The sequence below is a fragment of the Passer montanus genome, unplaced genomic scaffold, assembly GCF_014805655.1.
Source record: "Passer montanus isolate IOZ18808 unplaced genomic scaffold, ASM1480565v1 scaffold28, whole genome shotgun sequence".
Classification (NCBI taxonomy): domain Eukaryota; kingdom Metazoa; phylum Chordata; class Aves; order Passeriformes; family Passeridae; genus Passer; species Passer montanus.
Window position 1 is genome coordinate 7,977,068 of NW_024367483.1, and position 17,512 is coordinate 7,994,579.

The window sequence follows — 17,512 nt, forward strand, 5'->3', positions numbered from 1 at the left end:
AACAAAAGGTAATTCTTTACAAATTTAAGTCTGAGCCTTTAGAATGGAATTCCATGGAAGCTTACTTTTATATGGATCTTTGAAATGTGCTATTATACAAGCAGTTTTAATCTACAAAACTCAAAGATGGAGGAGGGTGGGAAATCAGTAATCTATGCATGGCATAATATTCACATCTCTAAATGCACCATAAAATTTCTTAATCCGTCACCCTGACAATCCATCATACCCCAAAAGATCTGTTTAACGTGTCTGCTGCTGCTTTTGACAAAATTAGTGTTCCAAATCATAATGGTCATTAGACAGTTTAGAGTTTCCTGACAGAGAGCCTTGGAAAATGTGATATTCAGTGAGTTCCAGCTTTCTAACAAGAGGGACAGCTATTAGGCATACTCAGTTGAAATAAACAAATACTCTTTCAGCACATGAAATTAATAGTACCACAGAAGACTTCCAAGGACAACAACAAAAGGACTAAACCAAATGCCAACTTACGTTCTAAAAACTTAAGGAAAAAATTACCAAACTATGTCTAGGGTAAAGAAAGTTAATTTAATCAAGAATCTTAACCATTAATTCCTGTCTCCTTTTTTTAAAAAAAAAACACATTCCACATCGCCTCCTTCCTTCCCAAAAGGGAGCTTGGTTTCTTTTCCCTTTGTAGCTGAAGGTGTCCCTTCACCCTTCTCATGGGACAGCCACCACATGGTTTCCCCTCTCCAACTCTTGCCTTCATTTTGAAAGGCCACCTAACCTCTCTAGTACAAGTCACTGAATGCTTAGCTGCATTTATACTGTTCTATTATATATTTTTAAAAGGGCTAAAGCATATGCTCAAAATTTAATCTAAAACTACACAATTCATAGAATAATTTCTCTTTGTAGAAGATGAAGGTTAAACCATACTGAGTTCCAAGTTTTTGGCTATGGGGATCTCAATCTTCCATGACCAAACAATTTTTACTAAATTCATAACAGATCAAATCCTGCCATCTCCATCTTGTATGAGAGTTTTATATACAGTACTGTAACACAGCATTCATATTAAATTTTTATGATTTCTCAGAAAAAGCATCTCCTATCTACCATTTAGATTGTAAAGCCCATCCACTCCAGAGACACCTTAAATCACTACACTTCTATCTAATGACCTCTGCCCATTGATATTTGAAATATTATTGACACTACAAAGAAACGAAATACTTGGAAAATTATAAGCTCAAGCAAGTATTCAAATAGAAGATGAAAGCATTTGCCAAATGCTCTGGTAAGTGTGACTGCAATTATGGCTCAGAACAACTGGGCATTGACACATCAGTGGCCAGCAACCTGGAAATTGCTTCATTTTACTTTTGATATTTTTCTCCAGTTTGGCTTAGCTGGTGCAACCAAGGAAGGAACAGATCTAGGAACACAAAAACTGCAGGATAGCAGTGGATATGCTGACAGTTGTACCTTCATGCAAACAAGAAAAGGCAAAATAGCCCAGTGCACAGGAGAAAAACGCTAACTAATGCTTAATGCAATTCTCTGAACTCAGAAAACTTCTTCATTAGAAGGAAGAGTAAAAGAACAGCCTAGTCAGCACAAAATATGGAACAGGATTCCCATTGCGATGAATTTTGTCTAAAAAGGTGGCAAAGCACAGTATCTAAGCAAATTTACTGAACTGCAGCCCAAGAGGCTGCTGTCCTTTATCAGGTGGCCTCAGCCACTTTCCACAGCCACAAGAAAACAGTGTACCACAAATGGTGTTTGTTGCAGTTCTATAGAAGCAAAATTTTTCCCTTTAAGATGTTTATATATTACATATCTAATCTCTTGAAATAAATAGTGACTGAAGGCTCGCCCTATGTAAAAATATGACTGAGATGTTGAAAAAAAGCAACTTTAGATTACAAAAATACCGATTTAATATTTTTTATTCTTTCCCACTCTTTCTTAAGATATGAGTGTTTTCATCTTGCTCATTATAAGAATACTGCATTGAAGTGACAGCCAGTAAAAATGTACATCACTCATGCCCTTGGTTTGAAATATTAGGAATGATGGGCACAGTTCTGGTTTCAAATATCTCCATAAATCCCACCATTAATCTCATAGCAAGGCTCTAATGTTTTTTTATAAGGTATTACTCGATGTATTCTTGCATTCCAAAGACCAATATGGGTGTATATGCAACATAAGCCTGGAAGACACCCAGGGTTATTTGACTTTTAAAATTCATCACTAAGTCAGGCTTAGAGAATTATGCAATGACACCAGGAATGGCCATTGCAAAGCATCAGCTGCTTTAGCTCATGCTACTATAATCTTTTTTGCATATCACAGGGCAGCAAATCCTGAAATAGGGGCTGTTATATACTGGAAGCAATTCTGAAGAATTTGTAATTTTTTAAGACCTTAAAATCAGTATAAGCCAAACTATTTCCCTGGTTACATTGCAGCTCCTCTGTGCCAATTAAACTTCCCAGACAAACCATATAGAATCACAGATATATTCCTCTAAAGCCTTTTAGATTTTTACTCCCTTTCCAACATTCACTCCTGAATTATGCATTTAAAGCGAACTCAGAAACTCTTTAAATATCTCATCATCTTTTATTTAGAGACAGCTTAACATGAAAAGTCCTGTTAGAAGGATTTGTTTTACATTTTTAAAGAGCAATATTTCCTTTACAGCCAAGCCTTAAGTGATCTTACTTAAAAGCAGTATTAGCTTCTTTCAGGAGTTTTTATTGGATTTGCACTAGAGGTAGTAAAAGCCATTCCTAAATGTCTAAATCAGTAGCAATATGCTTTGTTCATCTGTTTGCCCCAATGTTAATATTTCCTCAAGCTAAAAAAAAAAATAACCCCCTCAAGCCCCCAAAAAGGCACATAAACACTTATTTCTGTATCCAATGTTTCCACAGATGATCAATATGGCAATTTCCTGCAAACCCAGAAGGCTAATTACCACTCGTTTTCAGAGACTGACAAGGCAGGAGTATTAAAGTGTTCTGAAAATAAGTCACAGAGACTCATTAAAGAGCCTTAGAAGATGATTCTTTGTCTTTTCCTCAGGAAAATAGGTATCTCATTATGGTTTATGTGAAGAAGTTGGGTGGTAGCACCAGTGAAATTCAAGTAGCTGGAGTGAACAAGCAGTGATTCTAAGCATCTTGTTGGAAGGGGATGTTAAACAATTGTGAATAAATTTTGGGTTGTGTATTTGTAACTGAATTCTCTTAGGTTGGAATGAGTAGTTCCACAGTAGATTCCTGTGGCAGGGCATGTGTCCCTCCAATGCAGATATTCAGGGTACCCCTTCTCACTCTACTGGTTAAGATTTAAAGAGTTTACCCATGAGACTATTCCTTAATGCCTCATAAAGATGAAAGAAAATAAAATTGTTCCTTCCTTTTGCAGTAAAATTATATTGAATGCACATGTTCAACACATCCTCCTTTCAAATCAGATGGCCTGTGCTAATCTGCAGATTTTAAAGAGAAATCTCTGCCACCTGTGCCTATATGTGCTAGAGATACCCCATCATCCAGCATGCAACAGCAAGTTTTTCTAGCCTATGTTGCAGCTGCCTTAAGAGAAAATCTTGTCCTCTGGCAGCAACTGCTTAGCACTTAGTTACATGTCTGTTGGTTTTCTCATTCTTAAAATAAAAGGTGAGTACTCTGATGGAAGAAAAAAGGGTGTCTTACAGAAGGCATTTGGCAAGGGACAGGTGAGAAAGAAGTTGGCAAGACAAAGAAAGGGAATAAAATCAGGCTATGTTTGGGAAGAAAATAAATTTAAAAAGACATTAATATGCCATTAAAACCAAAAACCATGAAGAATAACTAACCCAAAACTTGCATAATTGGAGCCATGACTTTTTGGCATTGTGTTGGGAATTCCCAAGGAATAAGGTTTTTAGGTTGTCCTTGAGGATCATGAACAAGAGATAAAAGGTGATTTAGCAGAAACATTCACCTCTGGCAGCTGAGCTCTTCAGTGCATCTTAGATTGCTGGAGAGCTGCTTCTGGCACACAGGTTTTCTTTGTGTCATATGTTTAGTTATGCAGGCAAACGATCTGCTGGATTAAGTGTCCTATTGGCTCTCACAGCGCACCCACAAATGCCGATTGCTCTGCTGTAAGGAGAATATTTGCTGCTGTGCTACTGGAGAGGTGTTGGACGGTTCAAAGTGTGCTCAGGCACAGCCCAAATCCACCGGGTCTGTTTTAGGAAGTAAACTAGAAATAAAGCATACGATGCCCACTGTCAGAAAGGTTGCATAGCTTTTCTACAACTCCCTTTTATTGCACAGATGTGTAGCCAAGTGTCCTATTGGCTCTCACAGCGCACCCACAAATGCCGATTGCTCTGCTGTAAGGAGAATATTTGCTGCTGTGCTACTGGAGAGGTGTTGGACGGTTCAAAGTGTGCTCAGGCACAGCCCAAATCCACCAGGTCTGTTTTAGGAAGCAAACTAGAAATAAAGCATACAATGTCCACTGTCAGAAACGTTGCATAGCTTTTCCACAACTCCCTTTTATTGCTCAGATGTGTAGCCCATTAGAAAAAAACAAAAGAAAGGCAAGGTTTGCCAAGAAAAGTAAGGTGATCTCTGGTTTGAGATTAGCACTCAGGCTCTTTCAGAGAAAAGGTCTGAAAAATTGGCAGAAGAAAAGTCTGAAGGAAAGCTCATGAGGGCTGCAGGAAAAGAACACTTTTAGGGATTTTCTCACAAGAGAAATAAAACAAATTTTCCCTATCCATCTTGATTTATTCCAGCATAGATCCTTGTTCTATCTGGCATCTTAGAGGCTCCTCAATGTAGTGTGAACAAGGCACATAAACAAGATGGAAGTTTCATGTAACATTAACTATTAAATACAACATTACTGCTGTCAAAACATGTATTTATTAGAAATGGATAAGTGGAAAGGAAATCCTTCTATTCTACTCATTTTATCCATCTCATAATTTCTAATTAAATGGAGCCTGTATCTCAATTGCTCTGGCTTTTGGAATTAAAGACCTGCAACTCCTATGATAAGCTCTTCTCTAGTCTCTAAATCCAAACCATTTAATTTGCTTAATATACCCAAGTTTGTAATAGCTAAATTGTAATTTTTAAAAAGTAATGTGGCTCTTCTTTTTTTTTTAATAGTATTATCTGAAAATAAGCATATATCGGTGATATTTTTTAAAACTGCCTGAAACATTTAATGTCAGTCTTGTTTATCATTTCAAGAGTCCACAGGCATGTAAAGTGGCTAGATTTGTTGTGTGGTACAGCTATTTTCTATGTAATAGGATAGATTTTGCTGAAAAACAGAGCCTACTCTTTGAAAAGCACTGTATTTTAAATACACAGAGAGAGCTGAAGGGAACAGTGTGAGATCAGCAGGTGTTACAGAGACATTCTTCTGCCCTGCTATCAAAGCAATGCCAAACTCCACATCTTCATGTCAAGCAGGTTAAAAAGCAAATATCTCAAAATAGCTCCGTCCTCACCAAGTGACCCAAAATCACCTTCAAACAGAATTTTTTTGTAAGATTACCATAAGTTAAACTTCCTGGAGAGCTTTTAAAAATGTACTCTCAGCAACTTCAAGAGCTTCCTTTGAAAGACCAGCCTATGTAAGGCACTTGATTTCCAAGGATTTGCATTTAAATATACAGCTATTAGAGTTCAAGAAAATATGCTTAGCCCAACATACAAAATGATATTGCTTCTTTTTTTATTTTTTTACTGGACAACCCTCATTAATAAACCTGACTTGCTATTGCTAGGAAATTGCCAATATCTTTGAAAGCAAAACTGGAAAACTTTCTATAGTAAGATTTTTTTTTTAAATCACTATATAAATGTGAATTTCATGATAAAGAGATAAAGTGGAATCCTGAATATTCTTAGTGACAGTGTTCTTATTAATAAGTGAGATGTCTCCGAAGTATCAAAATGAAGATCCAGTTTCATAAAATACCAAATTATCAAACTGACTAACCAGTACTAAGAAGAAATATAAGGGTTTCTGAAGGATACACAGGTGACAGATTGCCTGAAGAAAAACAGGAAATATAAGTTTCCCTTTTTATCTCTTTTAGAATAGCATTCATCTCTTGAAGAATACACCCTGTTTTATCAACAATTGTTGCTTTTTCTAGAAAAGGGCTGAACAGAATCAGAAGTCTCAAAACTTATTAAAAACACAAACAAACCCAAGCAATGTAGGGGTCCCATCACACACACACAAAAAAACCCCCAAACCAAACCAAAAAACAAACACAAAAACCTCCACCGATTGGGTTTATACTTCTAACTAGAACTGCAAGAGTTTTGTGTTTTCCAGTGAGGCAGGATAAGCACTTTTTACAGCCAAGGGCATACAGAGCTCCAATCCCTGCACCCCTCCAGGTCTGTACAGCTTCACTGTCCTTAGAAGCTTTAGGGGCGTCTTACTGAACATTTTGGAACTACTTAGAATATTATTTTGTGGAGAGAAATATAAAATTATTAAATTACAAACTGCCAATCACCTCCACAAAGATGAATAGAAGGCAAAAAGCTAAATGGATGAAACCATGAGGCACATCCATTTGCAGCCAGACCTTCAATCCCAACAGAGCAGAACTCAGCCTAAGGGACAAGGCTGACTGCAGTAGCACCTTCTAAATCCTTACAGTGATATACCTTTGGGGGCCAGGAGGTATTTCACTATACAATGATACACACCATCAACACCAGCTAGTCTGAACCACTTCTCAGCAGTACCACACTCAGGTCACTTTCAAACACCCTCCCTAAGCCACTGGTCTTCAGGCCAAAGGGAAATGGGGAACAAGGCCAGAACAGACATCTACTGAGCACTGGGTAAGTTGTGCCATTCAACTTGCTAGGAAACAAGTAATTTCAAAAAGGGAGCCATGCTAAAATGGCTTGAGGACACTTTTGAAACTAATGTGAGAAGAAATTTCTTAAAGAAAGTGCAACCATACAATAGCTTTCCAGTGATGTGGAAAAAAAAAAAATCCTGTGCACATAAGTGAGTATAAAGTATGAAAAATCTAAGACAATGAAATCTATGGAAAGGTAAAGCTCAGCACCAGTACTGTCATAATTCCTAAGACTATGAATTGTTGTTCAGAACAAGTTGTCTAGGCTAATCCAAGCCCCACCTGGTAAGGATGGCTGGATTTTAGCTTAAATTATTCCCAGTTGGCACTGGATCATCCACTGTGTCCACAGAGAGAGCAACTGCACAGTGCTGCTTCTCAGCACACCAGGAGAGGATGTGACCACCAGCCCCATGGACCCCATGCCACCCGACCCCCATGGTGACCTTGGGTAGGCAGCAAGGCTCTCCCCAGCCCAGTTAATAAGGTTTATGTAATAAATGCAAAACAGTTGTGGATTAATTAACTCTCAGACTAAATATGATAGCTGGAAATACTCTTTTGTACTTTCCTACTCTGCTTTACTGTTGGGGTATAACCCCAGCCAGCAGCCACACCCCACACAGCCACTGGCTCACCCACCCACCAGTGGGATGGGGAGAGAATCAGAAAGGTAAAATAACTCATGGGTTGAGGTCAAGACAGTTGAACAAGGAAGGTAAAAGCCATGCACACACAAGAAAAGCAAAACAAGGGATTCATTCACTGCTTCCCATGGGCAGGCAGCCAGCTCCAGAAGCACAAGGCTCCATCATACAGAGCAAAGATTTGGCAAGACAAACAGCACCACTGCAAATGTCACTCCCTTCCTCCTTCTTCCCCCCACTTTTTGCACTGAGCTTGATGCCATATGGTCTGGAATATCCCTTTGGTCACTTTGGGTCACCTGTCCTGGCTGTCTCCTCCCACGGTCCCACACAGCACAGCAGCACAAGAAAGCAGAGAAGGCCTTGGCTCTGTGCAATAACAGACACATCTCTATATTATAATCCTGTGTTCAGCACAAATCCAAAACACAGCCCAATACACTTGGAAAAAAAATAAATTCTACCCAAGCCAAAACCAACTGGGGAAGGGAAAGAAAATAAAAACAACCCAAAAACCACAAAAAACCCCCCCACAACAACCAACAACCCCAAAGAAAAGATAAAGGAAGAAAGTGTTAAAAAAATATTGTGCCATCTTGTCCACTTGTGTAAGAATGTTCCCAAAAGCAACACTATGAAATGTGAATTATTTCACAGTTGTTTTCACCATGTTGTATAGTGCTGGGTTTGCAGTCAAAATACAAGGAGCTACAAGTGAAGTGAATTGATTTTTTTTTGTGCTCTGCAGTAAAATCTGCCATAAATAATAATAAAAATGCAGATCCTTTTTCTAAGCTAACAGTATAAATAAGAAAATATCAGTCAACTTTTTACTGTCTGTAAAAGTCTGAACAATTAGTGATACCTGTTTATTCCTGTTAACTTAGCAGAACAACAACAACAAAATCACTTTATTAGCCATACCTTTTCCTAGTAAAAAAGGCATTGTTTCAAACCATACATTTAAAAGGTTTAACACACTTTTGGCAAGCATATGGGCTCTGATTGTCAAACATATGCCATAAATTCATAGGCAGAGTGAGGGCAAATCATTTGACCTTCTTGTGGCTCAGACAATCCAGCTGTAAAATTAGATGAAAGCAGAACTGAAAAACAGATGCTGCTGCATCCAATTTGAGCTTTCTTGAGCAAACAACATCTTAAGAGAGCAGAATTAATGCCTCATATGAACTGCAATATTTTATTTGATGCTTATCAGCACAATCTCTAAAAATTAAAATAAAAATCTGAAAAACTTCACAAGCCTGCCGCATGTATGACACTGAATTTCCAAATTTATAAATTACTTACATGTTTTCAAGGACAAGCAATAGCCATCTAGAGAACTGAGCCTAGTGGGCCTTTGGCAAGGAAGGCTTTCCTGGAATGAGTTGGGTACCAGAGTCTAAACCATCTGTCACATCCACTCTGGACCCACAAGAGCTTAGAGGGGCATGCAGAGAGAAGGCCAGGCCAAAGCACCTGACACATGCAGGGGTTTAGCTCATTTTCCAGGCAGTCAGCCACCCCAGAAGTACTACCTGGAATTTGCAATTCTTCTTTCCTCTTACCAAGTCATAGGGAAATCTAATTTTTGCTCGTATTGGGGTTGCCAGCTTCTGCTGGGCTCCAGTGTGTTGGCAGCTGATAAGAGTGTGCTGCAGTGTCCTATCCAGACAGCTCTGCTTCCCCTGCTAGGAGGAATCCATCACACCTATGCTACAACTGCAGCTATGCAATCACAGCTGGTGGAGGTCCCAAAAAGCTTAAAACCACAGTTTGCTCCCAGGCTGGAAGGCAGAACTTCAGCAGAGGCAGTTGCAGACACCCATGGGGGAGTATGAGCTTCCACCTTGCTGGTTTGGGATTTTCCAAATTTATATTGGGAAAATATTTCAAAATCCTGAAGGAAATTTTAATAAGAATAAAAAAAATTAGCACCAGAATGCACATGCCACAAGTCAGGTTTGCTTACTTGTACCTGGAAATAAACACTTCTCCTACTTCAAAGGCAAATGAGGAAGCATGCCTGAATTTGCACCTGGTCTGTTGACCTCACTTTTTGGAGGTGGGAAAACTGTATTTGGATTATTTTCAAGAACATCATTTGGAACAAGTAAATAAAGGAAAAATGCTAAGTTTCACTAAGAAGGAGTGAAATTAATGTGTTGCATGGTTTTTTCCCCCCTATTCTTTTTCATGTCTTGACTACATATAATACTCCATGAATCCAGAAAGAAACTGAAACCCTGTTTGCTTCACCCCCTTTTCCAAACCAGAAATTACACCCTGCTCAGTAAATGTCTTCCCCTACTGGAAACCAAGTAGCCATAAACCAGGTTCTGATGTTGCTGTAGCTATTTCAAAGCCCTAAGTAGCACAGGGTCCTCTCTGATGATTCTGTGTCTAGGGCATAATAATGTAATTAAGCACAACAGAGCCAGAACATTAAAACAAGTTTTAAATTTTTTTTTAGTAATGCCGTCCAACTGTGCCAACAGGTGTAGATTTCATTACAAGCAATAAGGAAATGCTAATAGTTATTGTACTATATTTTTGGTGACAGCAAAGAAAATAAATTCTTCTTAAATATATTAACCTTGTTTTTGCCCTACAGTAATAAAGCTGATGGAAATATATTTCTCTTATAAACACTTCCTCATACATTTGGAGCTGCTTATGAGGAAGGAGTTATTACATTAATTATCCTGTCATTCTGAAATTTAAATCATGTAGCAATATTCAGCATCACGTCCTAAGGGCACATCATATTTTCAGATAAAGATTATTTTATTGTTTCAAAAAAGACCCTTTGTTTTTAAAAAATTTGCATAAGTTCTTGTCATTTTATCTAATTTGGTTCTTTCGTGGAGCCAATCCATCACTTCATTACTAAGATAGCTTTTGGAATTGAACACTGATTTGCCAGAGAATGTATGCATATTTTATATCTTCTTGAATTCAGAGTTTAAAGAATAGTGTGAATTCCCTGGAAAGCAAGCTGTAGAGAAGTGAAGCCAAAGTCTGGGTTAATAAATGTCACAGTTTAATAAAAAAATTAAATAGAGAAAATTACAAGCTGTATAGGTAAGAAATTCCACTAGAAAGGCAAAGAACACATCACACTTGACCAATGAGACAGAATAATCTTTGTTCTTGTCTGTTTAGATTACATAAACTCTAAAAACCAATTTATCTATTTCAGTGTATAAAAAATAATCAGTTTTGATAAAATATGATCCAACACTAGGTGTACAGAGATACCTTCTGGTGAATGAACAAAGAAAAAGATGGCATTACTTGTTTTGCAAAGAAGACACCAGGAAGTTCATAAAGGATTAAACCACACTTTAATTCCCCAACACCTTGAGCATTGTGGATGGATAATATTGGTGTGTTTCTAGTTATCCGTGAATTCTAATTAAACATTAATGTTTCTGTCAAAGACAAAGGACTTCAATTCAATATGCCAATGCAGACCTAAACTCTTACAAATGAGGTTAAATGCATCAACTAGTTCAAGAGTTCTATAAATGGAGGACAACAGAATTTCATTTGGGTGTAACAATATTTTTGTAGTGGGGACAGCTCATTCAAATGAGAGAGAGACAAGAGCAATGAAATTCTACTTCACATGATATGGAACTGGTTCTTTTTGGGGGCAATCTTGGATTCTCTGTTCCAGCTCAGCCATCTCAGCCTTGGTACCTCAGTTCAAATATTTATCCAGACACATCTTGTCCGCACAAGAGCGGTTCCTGGGGAACTACTTAAAGCCCTTCTCCAACGGCTTTACTCTTCCCGTCAAAACAGTTTAAAGGTCATGACAGGTCCCATAGTTAAGACATCCTTTTGGAAGGCCAAGGGACAGCTGCTAGCTGAGAAGCTGAACAAAAAAGAAATCTGCCATGGCAAAACAGGGCTGAGCTTCCCTGAGCATGTGTCCATAAGGAGCCAAATGGAGAGTTTGCCTGCATGTTTCTCCACATGGGACATTTCCAAAGAGCTTATGTGCAAAGTAGGGAGTGCCACTTGCACTTATATGTTCTGGAGAAGGGGAGAAGGCAGGCTAAAAACAGCTGAAGTGAATGAAGAGCAATATCCTCCTGAAAGTTTTAGGGTTTTCCTTTTTCTCCTTATGGTTGAAATCTGTTTTGTACTCAAATCCTTACACCCAGTTGTAAGGCTGTGCCTGAGAAAACAATGTGGAGCAGCTCAAGGACCCTTGGCTTCAGCTGCATCTTGGCTTTTGGTTTATCCACAAGAACAGCAAAATCCACGCCAAAAAAAACCAAACCTGTTTAAAGACTGAGTTTAAGACTAAGGCTGCCATGCTGAACAGATTACTGACAATATTTATTAGGAAGCAGTGGTCATCTACAAAGAGTGTGTTCAGGTATCCTTTTCTGCCTGAGAAGGCTGAAATGGTTGAAGAGCACTTCCATACTGGCAGTGCTGTGAGTTTGCAGCACGATGGGTGTAGGTGTCCTGTGCTGCATAGAAGAGAACCAGGAAAAATCTTTTCTTTCAGCATGAAACATGAAGTGATTTGGTTAAAGCATTTCTTATTCCTGAAAAAGTTAGCCAAATGAACATCAAAAAACCCTAGAAACAAAAATAACTTCCCCATATCAGGAATGTGTCCAAGAATGTAATGGCTTCAGAGTGCAAGTAATTTACAGATGGCATAGTCAACGTCAAAGACCTTCAACAGGCCTTGGATATCCATATGAGAGGAGAACATACAGAAAAAGGTGAAGAGTAAGGAAAATCTCAGAGGAATAATTACTGATATTATGTACAAGATTCCATTAGGAACCTCTGGAAAAATTCCAGCTGAGGGGCAGAGAATATTCCAACACTTAACTTTTACATAATCAAGCTGTGGTTTTACATGTCCATAGCTTTTTAGTCCCACTGCTAACTTTTTTGGGAACTTGTAAATTACTATTAATTCAGAAAATTAATCTCAGAGTAATATGCTGTATGATATTAAAATATTTTTCATATAATTTGGTAGTGTACAATACTACAATAATCTTGTCAGCCACCAAAAAGAAAAGAAAGCAGACTGACTTTAATAGCTGCCAGTTCACATTGCTTTGGATCACCTTTTACAATGAAGGTGTGACAAAAAAAAGTCCAGAAATTTTTATTTCCAAGTGATGACTAATTTCCATTTATATGAATAATTAATAAAATAATTTAAAGAAAAATCAGTATAGGTTCAGAAAGTAAATGCAGATCAAAGCTGTCCTACGTTAATAAAATATTGAGCTACATAATATTCCTGAACTGAGTGGGGTTTTTGTCAGAAGGATAAGTTAATTGGAATTCTGACCTTTCACTTTCAATGTTAACCTGAAGCTAGCAGGAAGGACAGTTGTTCTGGAAGGAAGTCTCTGACAAGATGTTTAAATTTTTATTGTCTCAAACAGTCTTTTACATTCTTAGTCAAATAGCCTGCAACAGAACTAAGCCTGTCTGTGACTGTCGAGTGCACTGTGACAATGTCAAGGACTTCTTTCTTCCTTTTTTTTTTTTGTTCAATTTGGCTGATGTTTGTTTTCCTGAGACCTGGCTGATCTCACTGGAAACTGTTCCATTTATCCAGCTACCACAAAGTTCAGAGACCGTGCACGCAGGAGGGGTGGCAATCAGTCAGCAGAGCAGAGCTCTGTGCCCAATCGATACCCCCGGCACGCACCGACAGGCAGGATAAGCGTCATCTCCCCCTCCCCCAGAAAATGTACTGGCAAAATGTGCACTCCTGAGATGGAAATGTTATCACAGCACAGGTCAGTAAACTATTGATGGGACTAAGAAACGTCTACTGATGTACAGGGAATGATGTGTGGCAGTTTGATCTAGCAAGGGGACTATTTTGTATGCCAAGCACAGCTCTCTGCTCGGTGTTGTCTTTTTGGTTCACTTTACAATGCTTCAATGTCAAAGCTTCAGCAGACATGGGATCATATTGTAGGGATGTCTACAGCACATGTTTAAAAAAAAATTAAAAAGAACTTTTTTTGTAAATTGCAATGTTCTAAAAAATTAACTTCTCATTTATCACGCCTTAAAGTGTCAGAGCCTTCATACAACTCTAACTTCATCTTGTACACAAATGATGACTTGCAATGACTAGATAGTCAAGCTTACTAATGTTCTAATTATGTCAGTGCAAATTAAATATACAGTAGTTTAAATTGCTTTGATAATGCCTGTAGGGTGACTACTAGCAATGAGAGAAATATCAGGTTAGACATTTGGGTCACAGCATGTCAACCTTTCCTAACAAAGTTGACTTTTTCTTCTGATTTTATTTTTGCCATAACATAAGTTTTATATCCTAAGTTCAATTTGTTTGAGGGAGGAAAAACAAAATCAAAACCATTGGTTGAAATTTTATAGTACAGCATTATATAATGTATAATTTAATAATGTTTTCCCATGCACACACATGTGTCTGGTTATTTTTCCTGTCTTCTGTATAGTGTTCAGCTGTGGATAGAAACCATTTGAAACTGCAGACTTCCAGAATCCACCCCACCACTGCAGGCTTGCAAGAAGAGCCCTTCCTTTCTTTATGCAGGGACCAAGGGCTAGTTAAAATGGAAGCTCATATTTTTGACAGAGAAAGCAAAAGTTTTTCTGAAGTATTTCTGAGCCAACTCTGAATATTTCCTGTACACTAATGAATCATGCACTAGGGGCAGCCACAGGACAAACTGTATCAAGTAGGTATTATAAGGCACACCTACCATATGCCACAAGGAATTCTGTTCCTCCCAAAACCCTCTCTTCAGGACAAAGTGATTTCACCACCCTTGTCCTCAACTGACTCATCTGCAAGTGGTGCAGTCTGGAGTTCTAAAACATAGACTCTCTCCAGTGTACTTTTCTTACATTTACGCACACGTGTTTGCAGGCATGTGTGCATGCATATGTATATACCTGTAGTCACACTGCAAGCATCTTTTACTATATACTTGTGATAAATGCTAGAGAAAAAAAAAATCTCTATTGCTTTATGACATCACATTCCCAAATGATTAATGAAACTCAGCCTCTGACACTCATTCACCTGTGTTGGCACTAAATTGAACCAGCACTCCAAAAAGAGGTTTCTGGGGCGAGGGTTTCACTCTGTGTAAAACCACACACGATTATTGTTACCAGATCTGCTAATGACAAGACAGCAGCAGATGGTATTCTCCAGGCAGATGCAAGAGAGCTATGCCTCCTCAGCTAATAGAACATAAGCCAACTTGAAACCAGAACTCCTGTGAAAATATAAGTGCAATCCTGAGCCTGAAATAATAAGCCTTTTGGATATTCAGCACATATCTATTTTGGCTGTGCTGGGATTGTCACACAGCTTTTATGGTGTCCTGCCACTTCATTTGTGGCTAGAGAAGAGGCTGTGCCTGCTGCAGTCTCCCATACGGATATGGATGATAGAGCTGCTCAGCTACACCCATGATGACAAACCAGCCCTAGGGTGTCATGCTGCACATTGCTGACACTCTCTCAACACACATTTGTCCTCTGCCAGCCCGCTGCACCCCGAAAATACCCAGGGATAATTTGAGGGACTAGTATGGATCAAGGGCCACTCTCAGCAGGCAGAAGAGACAAAACCATTCTCTCTGGGGAGAAAGGGGAGGAAAGGAAGGAAATTAACCACATGGTAAAAGTTGTGCTACAGCTTTTATCTGCAGGGACAGATGACAAGGTTTTCTTCATCTATTTGCTAAAAAGACAGACCCTCTGAAGTCTACTTCCCAGACTCTGACAAAGAATTCAGAGAGAAATTGTGAAGAACATAAAGATTCAGCAGTACACTGTTTTCTTCCTTATAAATACAATACTTGAAGCAGTTATTCAAGTGAACACTCATATAATTATGACACAGAAAATAAATAAGAGCCAGATATGTGAGAAAACTATAGGACCTAGCCATTATTCTACTCCTGGATCCCAAATGTACCTTATTTTGATGGACTGGGATGTTCTTTATATGAAGGTGAAACACTGTAAAAATGAAGTAAACAGAACTACATGTAAAGAGATAAATCAGGCCATATAGCTGTTGTAATGTACATTCTTTGTGCAAAACTGTCTATACTTTTGAGTTGCAGCCACTGGTTTTTAGTGATGTTTCTGCTCATCCTGTATTTTTCTTCATCTCCCCACTTTCCTCATATTTTGTTGTTGTGGTTTTAGGATTACTATAGGAAAATCAAAATAACCTTGTTCTTGGAGGATAGGCCAGGTGGTGTCTAAAGGTCCCTCCCAACCCAAACCCCTCTGTGATTCTAAATCTCAGCTACTCTCCTGTATAAGCCAAGTTTTACAAAAAGACCCATTGAAAAAAGAAACACTGGGTAGGTTTATTGGCTTCGAACAGATGGCTGAAAGGGACATCATGGAAAACATTTAAATGCTCAAAAAGGTATTGATTAAATGTAAACTAGATGGGCCTCAAGTGTTCAGATAGCCCAAACTCATGTTTTAGGGAACATGGAGAAAATAAATTCAACCAGAATATATATCTCATGGAAAAAGTGGAAAACATTAAACTCAATTCAAGAAGCAGTAGGCAGAAATAACACACATATGATGGTAAATTTACAGACTCCTTGAAATTTAATAATAGTAAATTTACTTATTGCCAGACACTGCTCTCTGAAACCTATTGCTGTGATCCAGAACATAAATTCTTCTCCAAATGCAGTCAAATGGCAAGTGTATGAGTTTACACTGTGTAAAGAAAGTTGTGCAGGTGTACTTTTGCAAAGAAAATCTGAGGATTATGGTGGAAAGCAGAGAAGAGGCCTTACTGTGTTCAAAGGGTTTTTTTGCAATTAAATTCTTTTTTTCAAACTTCCATTCTCAGACTCCTTCCTCCCTATCTCAGACTGTCTAAAGCTCTTCTTTTATGAGTGCCTCATACATGTGGTAACATAGCTGGGAATAGATATGCGTTTTTCCCCCAGAGAGATGCAAATTCTTTCTCAATTTTACTATTTACTAAAAAAATCCCAAGCCAAACAAACAACAAGCAAAAAAAGCTAAGAAGGAGTATTTTACCAAAATATTTCTAAGAATCTCAGAGTGAGTTTTATTCAGATCTCTTGATAGGGAATACAGAACAAGTTTTGATGGAGAGGGAGTCAAATATGAATTGAAAAAGAAAAATAAAATAAAACAAAAGAAAATAAACTAGAAAACAAAACCAAAAATTCCCTGCACATATTGCAGAATGTATTTGAGGGGAGAACAAGAAAACAATGGAAAGTTTCAGTGTCTGTATTTGCTCCTGAAACACAAATAATCTGAAGACTGTTTAGAAATGAATTATGCTGGATCTGCATCTTGGATCCACCTACTGTACAATGACTGAATTCTGTTAAATACATAAGGGAATGTCTGTGATAAACAAGACACTTTATCAATTTATCTCTGTCTTGGTGTGTTTCCTTAAATAACTGCAAAGTATACATAGGCAGTGAAGTTACCTCCAGAGTTAAATTCCTTCAGGCACTGCAGGAAAGGGCTGCAGAGGACAGGGGGAAACAACCACAACCAGAAACAGTCAGAGCTCCATAAAAGTGTGCTGAAAGGAGTTCTGAACTTGATGGGATTGCCCACCACACAGTGCAAAGCAATTATGATTACTCAGAGGATTTCACTGTCTTTTTTTGGGGCTAAGTGGCACCAATTCACATCTTGCATAAGAATCACCCCAAAATAATTTCAGTGACCATTTGGTATCACACTGCTCTTTGCCTCTTGCTCCATACCAGGGTCCTGCACGTGGCTGCAAAAACCAGGCTACAATTTAAACACTTGCCATCTGTGCAGGGCACGACTGCCATAAGAAATGCACAAATACCTTCTGGGGTGAGATTCCTTGGTGCTTATTGCATAAGAGAGACACATTTAGATGCACACTTTAATCTATATGGTTCTAATC